Source organism: Panthera tigris, chromosome C2, assembly GCF_018350195.1.
Source record: "Panthera tigris isolate Pti1 chromosome C2, P.tigris_Pti1_mat1.1, whole genome shotgun sequence".
Lineage (NCBI taxonomy): Eukaryota > Metazoa > Chordata > Mammalia > Carnivora > Felidae > Panthera > Panthera tigris.
The window spans coordinates 57,001,784-57,013,903 of NC_056668.1; positions in this window are offsets into that span (position 1 = coordinate 57,001,784).

Below are 12,120 nucleotides of genomic sequence, written 5' to 3' on the forward strand. Positions count from 1 at the left end.
TCTGCCTACAAACTGACTGACTTATAGTAAGTGACTTAATCTCTCTCCACCTGACTTTTATCATCTATAATGCATAAATGGTAATTTTAAAAGCCAAAGACTCACTGGGAAGGGAGGCATCTGTGATGTTCATGCTAACGCTTTTTATTAAATTCTCGAAGGCCTCCCCAAGCTGGAGTCATTTTCAATTTAGAGGCTTTTTTTTTTCACAAATTTGGTTTCAAAATAAAAGTGGAGATGAGCAAGAAGACAGCGATAATGAGAGAGCAGAAGCAAAGGAATGGGAGGCAGGTATCTACAGTAGGGTCTCCATGGTTCGAAACTGAGGAGCCAGATGGGAGAGAAAAGTTGAATTTGGATTCAGAGCTGGAGGCTGAAAAAAGTAACATGACTTCCTTTGAGCCAGTTTAAAGATTAGATAAATGGAAGCCATGGCAGCTAGAAGAACTGAATTCCCCAAAGGCTGGGCTTTTCCTATCCACGGAGTACTTTGTATGACCACCCTTCCCGTGCACCTCTCCACTTGTGCCCATAGCTCCATATTCATAATCAAAAGCCTTATTTTGGCTGTTGTAAAAAGAAAAAGGAGACATCCTTTTCATTATTGTTTCAAACGAGGAAAAATTTTTCTAAACTGGATGGCCAAAAATTTTAATTGAAACAGGAGACTCCAGAAAATAAACAAAGAAAATGTAACATTGCCCTAATGCCCATGAAGCACCCCGCCCCCCACCACCACCACCGAGGACTAAAGCAGTTTATGTTTTCCAAAGACTTGCACTGCCAGCTTGGCTACTGTAAAAACAGGACATTGCGTCTGTGAAATTGAAAATAAAAACAAGCATCCTGTAAAAACATATTATGGTCTATTTATTTCAGACTTCTCCTTTGCACTGAAGCATTTGGTTGAAATTAATTTGACCTCCCATCTGTGAAATTATTGTCTTCCATAACCTTGGTCATATGACTATTGAATGGTGGTTTTAATTTCATCATTTTCTTCATTATAGCCTAATGTCAACATGTATTATCTATGTAGAAAGTAGGACTGAGAACCATCACCACATTCATCTCATTTCTACTATGTGAAAGCACGTAATGAGCTTTACATGAAATGCTACCTTAAGGAAATGTCACAACAAAAACTGTACTTCAAATATGTAAAATTTCCCACATAAAAACAAAATCAGGTACACTGTGAGGATTGTCCCCGAGGTTGGTATTAAGTGTTGTTCAGTAGCCCCACCTCTCCCATCTCTTCATGTCCATCCATTGCTTATAGCTAGAACTGCATGATTAACAAATCAAAATACATGAGTAGCTGGAAAAGAAGGTATGAATATGGAAACTCATCCTGTGACAACACCTGCCTCCTTATTTATTATCTGCCTTTGACTTCCTTACCCTTGAAGCTCTTGAGCTTAAAAATGTTAAATGGAGGTGTTTCTGTGCCCCACCTTTAAAATCTTTGGTGAGAGGTGAGGAATTTCAAGAACACTACATGATACACATCGTCTTTCTCTTCACTTGTCTAGAGGGAAACGAAAGATACAAAATAGATTTAAAGGAAAGAAAACCAAGGAAAAGAATACCATTGAAGGAGACTTCAGGTGGGATTACCAGTCTAGTCTCCTGAAACAGACACCATCCCAACCACATGGGGCACACACACAGCCAGGGAGCTAGCTGGAATGCTGGTGCTCTGGCACAGCTTTCTCCAACTCTGATGTCAACCTGCAAAATAGGTCAGACTCTGAGGCTCACCAGCAGCATGCATCTAATCATTGTGGGAAATTTATGATTTATTTACCCAGCAAGCTGGAAAATATCAAAGGATGAATTTGGCTCCTATTAGCATGAAGCCTTTTAAAATGACACTCAGGAAATTCTTTTCTGCTTTTATTTGCAATTCATCTCCCAAGCACCTTTGTACCACATCTTGAAATTACAGAACTCCCCGCAAATTTTATCCTCTTCTTTTCGACAAATATTGATTTTACGCATCCTTCTAAGCTCAAGTATTTGGGATGGGTTGGAAATGAATGTCACACTCCTCTTTGGGCCATAAGTACTTAATAATGAGATGCCCGGGGGTGCTGTGGCACTAACCATGTAGAATTTTGGAAGGTGGCGTCCTGATGCACGGAGTAACTTCATTGTTTTTAAGCTCTTAGTTGAAAACCAAGGCTGAGCCAGTGATGTGGCTGGCCTTGGGGCTGGGAACGTTGTCACATTGCTGAGAGCCAGCCCTTCTCAAATGCTCTACCTTCAGAAGGAGTTCTGGAGAGTGAGCCATGTCACAGGGACCCAGGTTCCACTGCAAAGGTCCTTATTGACCTCTGCTTTGGGCAGAGATCCTGGGCATGAGAGCTAGTTAGCTAGGAATTGGAAGGAGCCTCCCTGAGGGTGGCAGAACCTGTTCTTCCAAGGCATCTGTATGGCCTCTCCTGTCAGCTGTGTGCAGTCCACAGAAGCCAGGAGAGGGGAGGATCCACATCCTTGGGAATTTGCTTGGAGGTGTCAGAACTAACCCCTTCTGTTGGGAGCCACACAGTAACAACAATGTTGGGGGGGAAATGGGCACAGAGAGGAGAAAATATGAAAGTGAGCTAAATAAAAATATCACAAACCTAAGTAGAAGAAAAAGATTCAAACCTTGCCTGGCAAAGCAATTGTTTGAAAGGGTTTGAGATATCAAGGAAGCACGAACAGGGCGAAGGTGGAAAGTCTGGAATTCTCAGGTGACTTGGAGACCAGTTGGATCTTGGACAAGTCAATTAGCTTTCCTGGGTTTTCTAGTGTGTTCCTTAATAACATTTATGAAGTGCTTTAGAATTAGCAGAGAATGTTTTTATACACGTTTTGTCTTGTAATCCTCACGCAATGCCATGGAGTAAGGATGAGAAGGAGTAGAGGAGGAGAAACACCATTCAGCTGTTACTATCCACCAGGTTCTATTTTAAGTGGTTTACATGTCTTCACTTAATCCTTCCCCAAACCCAAGAAGGAGTGACTATTATTTAACCCATTTTATAGAAATGTAGGCCTAAGAGGTTATATAATATGCCTGATGATATTCTGTCAGTAAGTTTTGAAGAAGGAATTCAAATGGACTCAGCCTGGTTTCAGAGCTTAAGACCAAATGTATTATTACTGCTGTTTTCACAGGACAATAATAAACATATGATGACAGAGGAGCTCCACAGAAAGGATTCTGCAGAGATTAAATCATATTTCCTCAGACTCCAAACTCCTTTCCTTCTGTAAGTGAGACATTGTTAAAAGGTACACGAACTCTAAGGCATTGTTGAGAACTACATGAATTCACGTCAGTGAATCTGTGTGGCCAGTGACATCCAAGAACGCGTGGACTTCCCAAAAGTACTTCTCATTATTGTTATTATTCTTATTAAACTGAGTAAGATGAGGCTTTCAATTTCTTATTCACACAAGTATAACAAATAGGATAGACAACTGTAATGTAATGAAATCTTGTTGGTGGCAAAATGTAGTGTAATATTCCACAAAAAAATCCTTTGGCCGAGTTGGATCCAGAATTTCCCTCCAGTTATACTCCCTGGAAATTCAACTTTCAGGAGTCATTAGTACTCTTCCAAAATACTCTGACTCTCCCTTTTCTCTCTCAGGATAAGCTTGCCCTTCCCTACCCCCTGAATAGGCACAGCCATGTGACTGATTTTAGCCAACCAGGAGCATAAGTGACATTCTCATTTCTATATTTTAAGAGTCCGTGTGTGGTATTCCACATTCTCCTTTTTCCCCATGTCACGGAGACCAGTAATACTTTGCAGGTAGGTGCTATATCAGTGCTGGACCCTAAGTGGAGAGATGTAGAACAGTATGCCCTTCTAACCTGTTTTATATACTCACTGTGAATGAGAACTCATTTTTTACCATGTTAAGTGACTGTGTTTGGGGAACTGTTGTTACTGCGATATAATTTAACCCCTTCCTCACTGCTCTGCAGCCCTATAACTGTATTAGTCAGAGTTCAATCCAAGAACTAGAAACTACTCTACATATTATGTTAGCAGAAGCATTATTAACAAACTGAATTGGGTGCTCCAAAATCATTGGAAAGATTAAAGGAGAAGGGTTTAGGCCAAAGGATAGCAAACTATGGCCTGGTGACCAAATCCTTTCCTGCCACCTGTTTTTGTAAATAAAGTTTTATTGGAACATGACCATACCAATTTATTTATATATTGTGTGGCTATTTGCAAGCTATAGCACAGTTGAGTAATTGAATTTCAACAGAGGATTGTATGTTCCAGAATGCCTAAAACATTTACCCTTTGCCGTTTATAGAAAAATTTTCCTATCCCTGGTTTAATCTGAGCTTTCTGGAATGGCTTCCAACAAGATCCAGAACCAACCAACTTAGGTAGATACTCCCTCTGAGGTCACAGCTGGAGCTTTGACAGACACAATAAGGCTATTCTGCCTCTGTGCTATTTTCTCAGAAACAGAGCGAAAGCTGAAGAACAGATGCTGGAAACCTGATACATGAACTCCATGCACTTCTAGAACAAGGTTTGACAAAGCTGCAGAAGATAGCATTGACCTCATTTCTGGCCCTCAAATCTTGTGCAAACCTACTTCTCATCCAGAATTTTAGCTCTTTGGCTGCAGGAAAGGAGAGAGTGAAGTTTTTAGCTTTCTGATTTGTTTTCTAGAAGTATAATGAAAGGGGGATTTAATGAACCAATCCAAAGTATTTGGCTTACAGGTACTGTTTACTATTCTCATATTTCTGGGAAAGTCCATCTTTGACTGAACATGAACCTTTGCAATACATATTTTTATTTAATCTAATTTGAGTGCATTCCTTGTAATCATTAGAAAATAACTTGAAATCAAGTTACAAGAATATGAATATTATTTCAATGTTATGAACAAATGTGTATATATTTCACATATTAATTTATGCATCAGTCACAGCAGTTACCAGCTGATGCTAAGTGGTTAATGAATGTTACATTAAATTATCAAAAACCTTCTCAGTCTATTTATTTTCCTCTCCATCAAATGAAATTCTCTCCTTTTGGGATTCAAGACAATTAATCTGGCTCTATTCTGTCTAACCATGTGGCTATCACTTCTTAAGAAGTTCCCCATTCCGGTCAGGCAGGTCTGGTTACTTACTGTCCATAAACACATCAAATTAATACCTACTTCTTCCCCAATGTTATCATGCCTTTTCCTTTCCTTTCCTTCCAGCCTCTAGAAGAGCTTCAGAGCCAGCTTCTAGAAGCAGTTGTCTATGTTTGTTTTCCCAGCTCCATCTGGACAGCCATTTCCATCTGTCCATGCGACAGCAAAATCATCCATGTCACTGATGAGTGGATGTTCTAGTCCTCATATTATGTAACCTCCCAGCCAGTTTAAAGGGGTTGTCTGCATCTTCCTTGTGAAAATACTCTTTGCCCTTAGTTTCTGTGACAACACCCTTGCCTCTGTGCTTCTCTGTCCTCTATTGGCCAGCCTGTGACTTTCCTGTCTTAGATAGGACTGCCACAACAAAAACCCCAGATTGGGTGCCTTAGGCAGAAGACGGAAATTTATTTTCTCACTGTTCTGGAGGCTGGAAGACCACAATCAAGGTGCCAGAAAATTCTGTTTCTGATGAGAGCTCTCTCCTGGCTTGCAGATGGCAGGCTACTTGCTGGCCTTCACAGGGCCTTTCCTCTGTGTGTTTGTGGAGAGAGAGCTCTGGTGTTGTTGTTTTTTTCTCTTCTTATAAGGATACCAGTCTTATTATATTAGGGTCCCAACCTTATGACCTCTTTTAACCTTAATGGCCTCCCTAAAGTCCCTGTCTTTAACTACAGCACACTAAGGGTCAGGGCTTCAATATAAGCATGGAAGGAGGGGAGATGACATGACTTCCGTCGGGGTACTGATGGTTTCTCAAGCCTCCGACCTAGGCTCAGCCCTCTTTATCCTCCCTTCCTAGGTGAGTTTGTCCAAGACCATAGAATCAAATACTATCTTCACACTGATGATTCGTTGTGGTTTATGTTCTAGATGTGAGGGATATATTTCTCCCTCGCTCGATTTGTTTTCTTCCATAATGAAGGATGCCCATTAGGAAAACACTCCTAGCTTTCCTATAACCGCTTCTTATTCCTCCCCAAGGAAGGAGAGATTATCTGATTATTTTCCAAATGCTAATTTTGGAAAGAATAAACTGGTGATGCTTTGGTCAGCACCTCCCTTTCCCCTCTGTCTCTCCTTTTCCCTCTTTCTCTTTCTTTAGAAACCAGACAAAAAGCATATATTCTTTCTCTTCGTTCTGTAAGTTTCCACACATGGTATCCACCAATGAGTGCTACAGCACTGCCTGTGGCAGGCTGAGTAGGTCTGTCGATTTGTGGGGCTCGTTATTAGCAATACTGCCCTCAGTCAAAAGCCATGTTCAACAATATCAGTCTTACCACTACTAAAAGTAATGTCAGTTGTACCAGTAATAACAACAGGTGAGTCTCCATCTTATCCTTAGATTTATCTATTACTTAAATTTGTAATTGAGTAGGGACGGTGGTACTTGTATTGGGTCTACACATAAGTTTCATAAAATTGAGTCTAGACATTTTTTTAAGAGAGAGAAAGTGAGCACGCAAGTGGGGGAGAGGGGTAGAGAGAGAGAAAGAGAGAAATCCCAAGGAAGCTCCATACTCGGTGCAGAGCCTGACACAGGGCTCGATCACATGACCCTGGGATCATGACCTGAGCTGAAATCAAGAGTCAGACATCCAACTGACTGAGCCACCCAGATGCCCTCAGTCCAGAAATTTTTATTGAGCTATGTCGAGACACTACACTATGTACTGAAAATACATACATATATTCTCAATGACAAGACAGCTAGTGCTTCTACCATATTCATTCATTCATTTCATCAACAATTATTTACTGAGCACCTGTTCTATGTCCTCAATATATATCAATTATGACAAACAAACAAACAGAAAAAGATGCAGGTCTTTGTGGAACTTTGTTTTATTAGGGGAAGATAAATAATAAATATAGCAAGTAAACAAATTACATGGTATGTTAGAAGGTGTTAAGTGCTAATAAGAAACAAAAAGAGAAGAAAAGAAAAAAAAGAAAAAAAATAAAAGAAAGGAAAGAAAAAAAAGAAGAGTAGGGGATCAGAATAGTTGAGACGGTGTTGTGATTTTTAGTAGGTTGATCAAAGTCGAGTGCATGAGGTTTGAGCAAACTTGGAAGGGGATGAAGGATTAGCCTGTAAACATCTAGGGAAACTATTTAGACAGAATGGCCAGTGCAAAGGCAAGAGGACATCTAGTGTCCTATGGGGACTGTCAGGTGGCCTGTGTGGCTGGAGAAGAAGTAAAAGGGAGAAATATAAGAACTATAGGTAGACACAAGCCCTGGGGCCAGAGCATGTCATGCCTTGTAGATCACTGTCAGGACTTTAGTATTTAATAGAATCACCAGCTTCACTGCTAAGGATGACTCAGTGAAAGTAAAGACAGAATCTGGGGTACCAGGTACATGGCTTTTGCTGAGAGAGGATAGTGAGGCTGGTAGCAGTGGAGGTGGCAAAAAATAGACTCTGAATATAGTTTGGAGGTGAAGCCAACAGGATTTCCTTAACAACTGGATATGAGGTGTTAGAGAAAGAGCAAACCTGGGAGCACCTGGGTAGCTCAGTCGGTTAAGCAACCACCTCTTGATCTTGGCTCACAGTTTGTGAAATTGAGCCCTGCATCAGGCTGTGCTGATGGCACAGAGCCTGCTTGGGATTCTGTCTCTCCTTCTCTCTGCCCCTCTCTTGCTTGTTTTCTAAATAAATAAATAAATAAATAAATAAATAAATAAATAAATGGAAAGAAAGAGCAAAGCTATAGGTGAAGTCAAAGCTGCATATTGTTATTGTTTTTTAATTTTCAGTGTTCTATTTTACTTTCTCTTTTGGATTTTTCACTATCCTTGTTTGTATTAATTATCATCTTATTTGTTTCTTTAGGGATCACAATATGTATCTTTGACTTACCATAGTGTATTTAGAATTACCATTGTATCACTTCACATGAAATATAAGAGCCTTTCAACAACATAATTTTATTTATATTCCATCCTTTGTTCTACTGATATCATATATTTTTCTTGTATCTATATTATAAATTCCACAATAAATTTTTTAAGTTTATTTATCTATTTTGGGAGAGATAAAGCATGAGCCTGAAAGGGGCAGAGAGAGAGGGAGACAGAGAATCCCAAGCAAGCCCTACACAGTCACAGTCAGAGCCCTGACTCAGGGCTCAAACTCACATACTGTGAGATCAGAACCTGAACTGAAATCAAGAGTCAGATGCTTAACAACCTGAGCCACCCAGTAGCTCCAAGAAAATATTTTTATTTTTGCTTTAAACCATCAGTTGTCCATTAAAGAAATTACAAGAAGAAAAATGGGATTGTCTTTTATACTTACTATGTGTTTACCACTGCCCCAACTCCCTATTCCTTCCTATAGATCTGAATTTCCATCTGGTGCTATTTCCTTTCTACCTGAAGTCTTCCTTTATCATTCCTCATGGTACAGGTCTTGCAGCAACAAACTTTGCCAGCTTTTCTTTATCTCAAAATTTTTCATCTCACCCTGATTTGTGAAGGGTGTCTTCAGTGAATATAGAATCTGACAATATATATATTTTTTTCTTTCAGCACATTAAAGGCATTGTCCTTTTGAAAACCTCCGCTTTTCAACAATATATGATGTGCATTGATGTGACTTTTTTTGTGCATCCTGCTTGGGGTTTGCTGAGTTTCTTATGTCTGTGGGTTAATTTTTTTAACACTTATGGGGAAAGTTTAGCCATTATTTCTTATATTTTTCTGCCTCCCTTGTGCTCTTCTCCTCCTGGGACTCCTATTACATGTATATTATACTTCCTGATATTTGATAGGAATAGTGTTCAATAGGTCACTGAAGCTCTTTCTTTTTGTTGCTATTGATGATGATCTTTTTCCTTCTCTCCACTATTGCATCATTTTATATTATGATCTCCTCTAAGTTCTTATTAAAATTTTCTCTACATATACATCACTTTTAACATTCTCTCCCAATAGTTAAGCATTCCTTAGTTTTCATGGTGGTATGGAGAAAACTTTCTAAGAAAATCACCTAGAAACTTTTATGGCTGCTTTTAGAAGAAGATAATTATCTCTCTCTGCCAACAGTGGACTGAATTAGAGTCTAGTGTGAGAATTTTGGCAAATGTGTGAAACGTTGTTGCTATGGATTTGGAGGATGCTTCATATAGCAAATTGAAAGACATTTTTGTATTGGGCATTCTGTCCAAAGCGTGGCTCAATTAGTTGCAGAACTGCATTCAATGACATTTTGCTTATTTTGCCAGGATTTGAGGTAAATAGTCATTAATTTGTAGTCTATCATTATAGTTACAAAAACCTCAAAACATTTTCAGTGGGCACATTCTGACAAATAAAACAACCAACATTCATTAAAAAGAAAAATATTTACTTCCTGCCCTCTGCCACCTCCTCTCATTCTCCCAAATTGCATCTCATGAAAGGAGTTTTTGTTGCTAGCTGTTGTTGTACTGATCCAGGCTTGCCGCCTAATTCCCTTTTCTGTTTCTCACTTGATTCTCAATCATGGCGCCCAAACATGGTGCCTAAAAACAAGACCAAAGCTGCAGTGTTCCTGATGCGTTAGCTTCACTACTTGATCTAAATGGGGAGAGTGCTTCTCTGAACATTATTTATCAGCAAGGCCCTGATAACATCATCTTGAATTTTACCTGAATCAGGCAAAGTGTTGATTTGTTGCTAAAATCACGCAGGATTATAGAGATGGAAATATCCAAGGGATTAGAAATTAGAAATGAGGGGCGCCTGGGTGGCTCAGTCAGTTGAGCGTCCAACTCCGGCTCAGGTCATGATCTCACAGTTTGTGAGTTCGAGCCCCGCGTCGGGCTCTGTGCTGACAGCTCAGAGCCTGGAGCCTGCTTCGGATTCTCTCTCTCTGCCTCTCCCCTGCTCATGCTCTGTCTCTGTCTTAAAAATAAGTAAAACATTAAAAAAAATTAAAAAAAAAAAAAGAAATTAGAAATGAGAGCAGAAATCTTCTCTAAATGAGTATGGGAATCAGGCTGTTAATTCATTGTTGAATGATTATTGCAAATCCAAACTATGTGAGTTGGGAAGGGCGGGAGGGGGAAGGAGAGAGCTGCTGAACTATATGCCACTAAGGGAATAAAAAAAGGGCATAAAAGACATGGTTCTCCCGATATCTACTGAAGAAGACAAGAAATATGCAAATAGAGGAAAAGGCAATGAAAACTATGTACAAAATCAAGGATAAAAAGTTTTAACTGGAAAAGATAGATTAAAATTCTAGAATTTTTTTGTAATATTAGAATTATAATTGCTGTTTTTAGACTCTCTTCCAAATTACAAGTAATGTCTTTTATGACAGGAATAATGCACTTACCAACAAGATTAAAAGAACTTGTGAACTAGTGTGTTAATAAGCATAAATTTGCATACTAGAAATCAATTAACAAGTGTCTGTTGCATGTCTACTATGTGCCTAATATGTGCCAGACGCTGTGAGATATACAGAGGAGCAGAAGGAACAATCTTTGTGGTCAAAGAGCTTACCTTTCTATGGGGGACATAAAAATAGGCACCTCAGAGTAATGAAGCATCCTGAGGGACAAACTCTAAGTCATAGGGGTAGAAGATCCATTCATTGATTGTTGTCTCAATAAATATTATCTCACTAAGTATCCATTATGGTTACAAAACCTACTATGGTTAAAAACAGTTGAAAAACAATTGATCCTGATATTTCTGGAGCTTACAGTTGGGTAGGTATAAATCGATGTTGACCAATTAATCATAATAGGTGAATGTAAGCTTCACTCTTCGCTTGATTACAGAATAAAATCTTCTCTTAGTTTTTTTTTTTCCCATCCGTCACTGATCACTCATTTAAATTTCCTTTTCTAGTTCTTGAGCCTCTTTTATTAAAAAAAAAAAAACATATGCTTTGTTCCTGTTATGTGTTGGATCATGTCCCCCCAAGATTCATGTTGATGTTCTAAACCCCAGTACCTCAGGATGTGACTTGATTTAGAAATAGCATTGTTTCAGATGTAATTAGTTAAGATGAGGTCATACTGGAAGAGGGTGGGCCCCTAATCCAATAAGGCTGATGTCCTTCTACAAAAAGGAAATTTGGGCACAGACACATACACAGGAAGAATGTGATATGAGCATGAAGGCAGCGATCAGGGTGATGCGTATATAAGCCAAAGAACACCAAAGATAGCCAGCAGACACCAGAAGCTAGGAGAGAGGCATGGAATATACTCTTGCTTACAAGCTTCAAAGGACTCAATTTGGCTGACACCTTAACTTTGGACTTCTAGCCTCCAGAACTATAAGATAATAAATTTCTCTTTGTTAAGCCACACAGTATGTGATACTTTGTTGCAGCAACCCTGGCAAATTAACAGAGCCTCTCCGTAATCTGATGTTAATAGTTTTAAACACCATCTCTATGCCAGCATCTCCCAAATGTACACCTTTATCCAGAACTTTCTTCCACCCATGTATCCAATTCTCTGCTGACTTTTCCACTTGGAGATCTTAAAAACATCTCAAATTCAACACGTCCAAAATTTAACTCTTGATGTCTTCCCACAAAACATATTCACTTATAGCCTTCCTGGTTTTATTAGATTATAATTCCATTCTTTTGGTTTTCAGGACAAAAATGTTGGTGTCACCTGCTACGGGTTGAATTGTTTCTTTCAAAAATTAGTATGTTGAAGTCCTAACCCCCAGGGTGATAGTATTTGGGAGATCAAGCTTTTGGGAGGTGATTTAGAGTTAGATGAGGTCATGAGGATGGAACTCTCGTGGTGGGATTAGAGACCTTTTGAGAGAAGACACCAAAGAGCTTGCTTGTTTTCTCTTCCCACCATGTGAGGACACAATAAGAAGGCATCTGTCTTCAAGCCAGGAAGAGAGTCCACACCACAACCTGACCATGCTGGCGTGCTGATCTCAGACTTCCAGCTTCCAGAACTGTGAGAA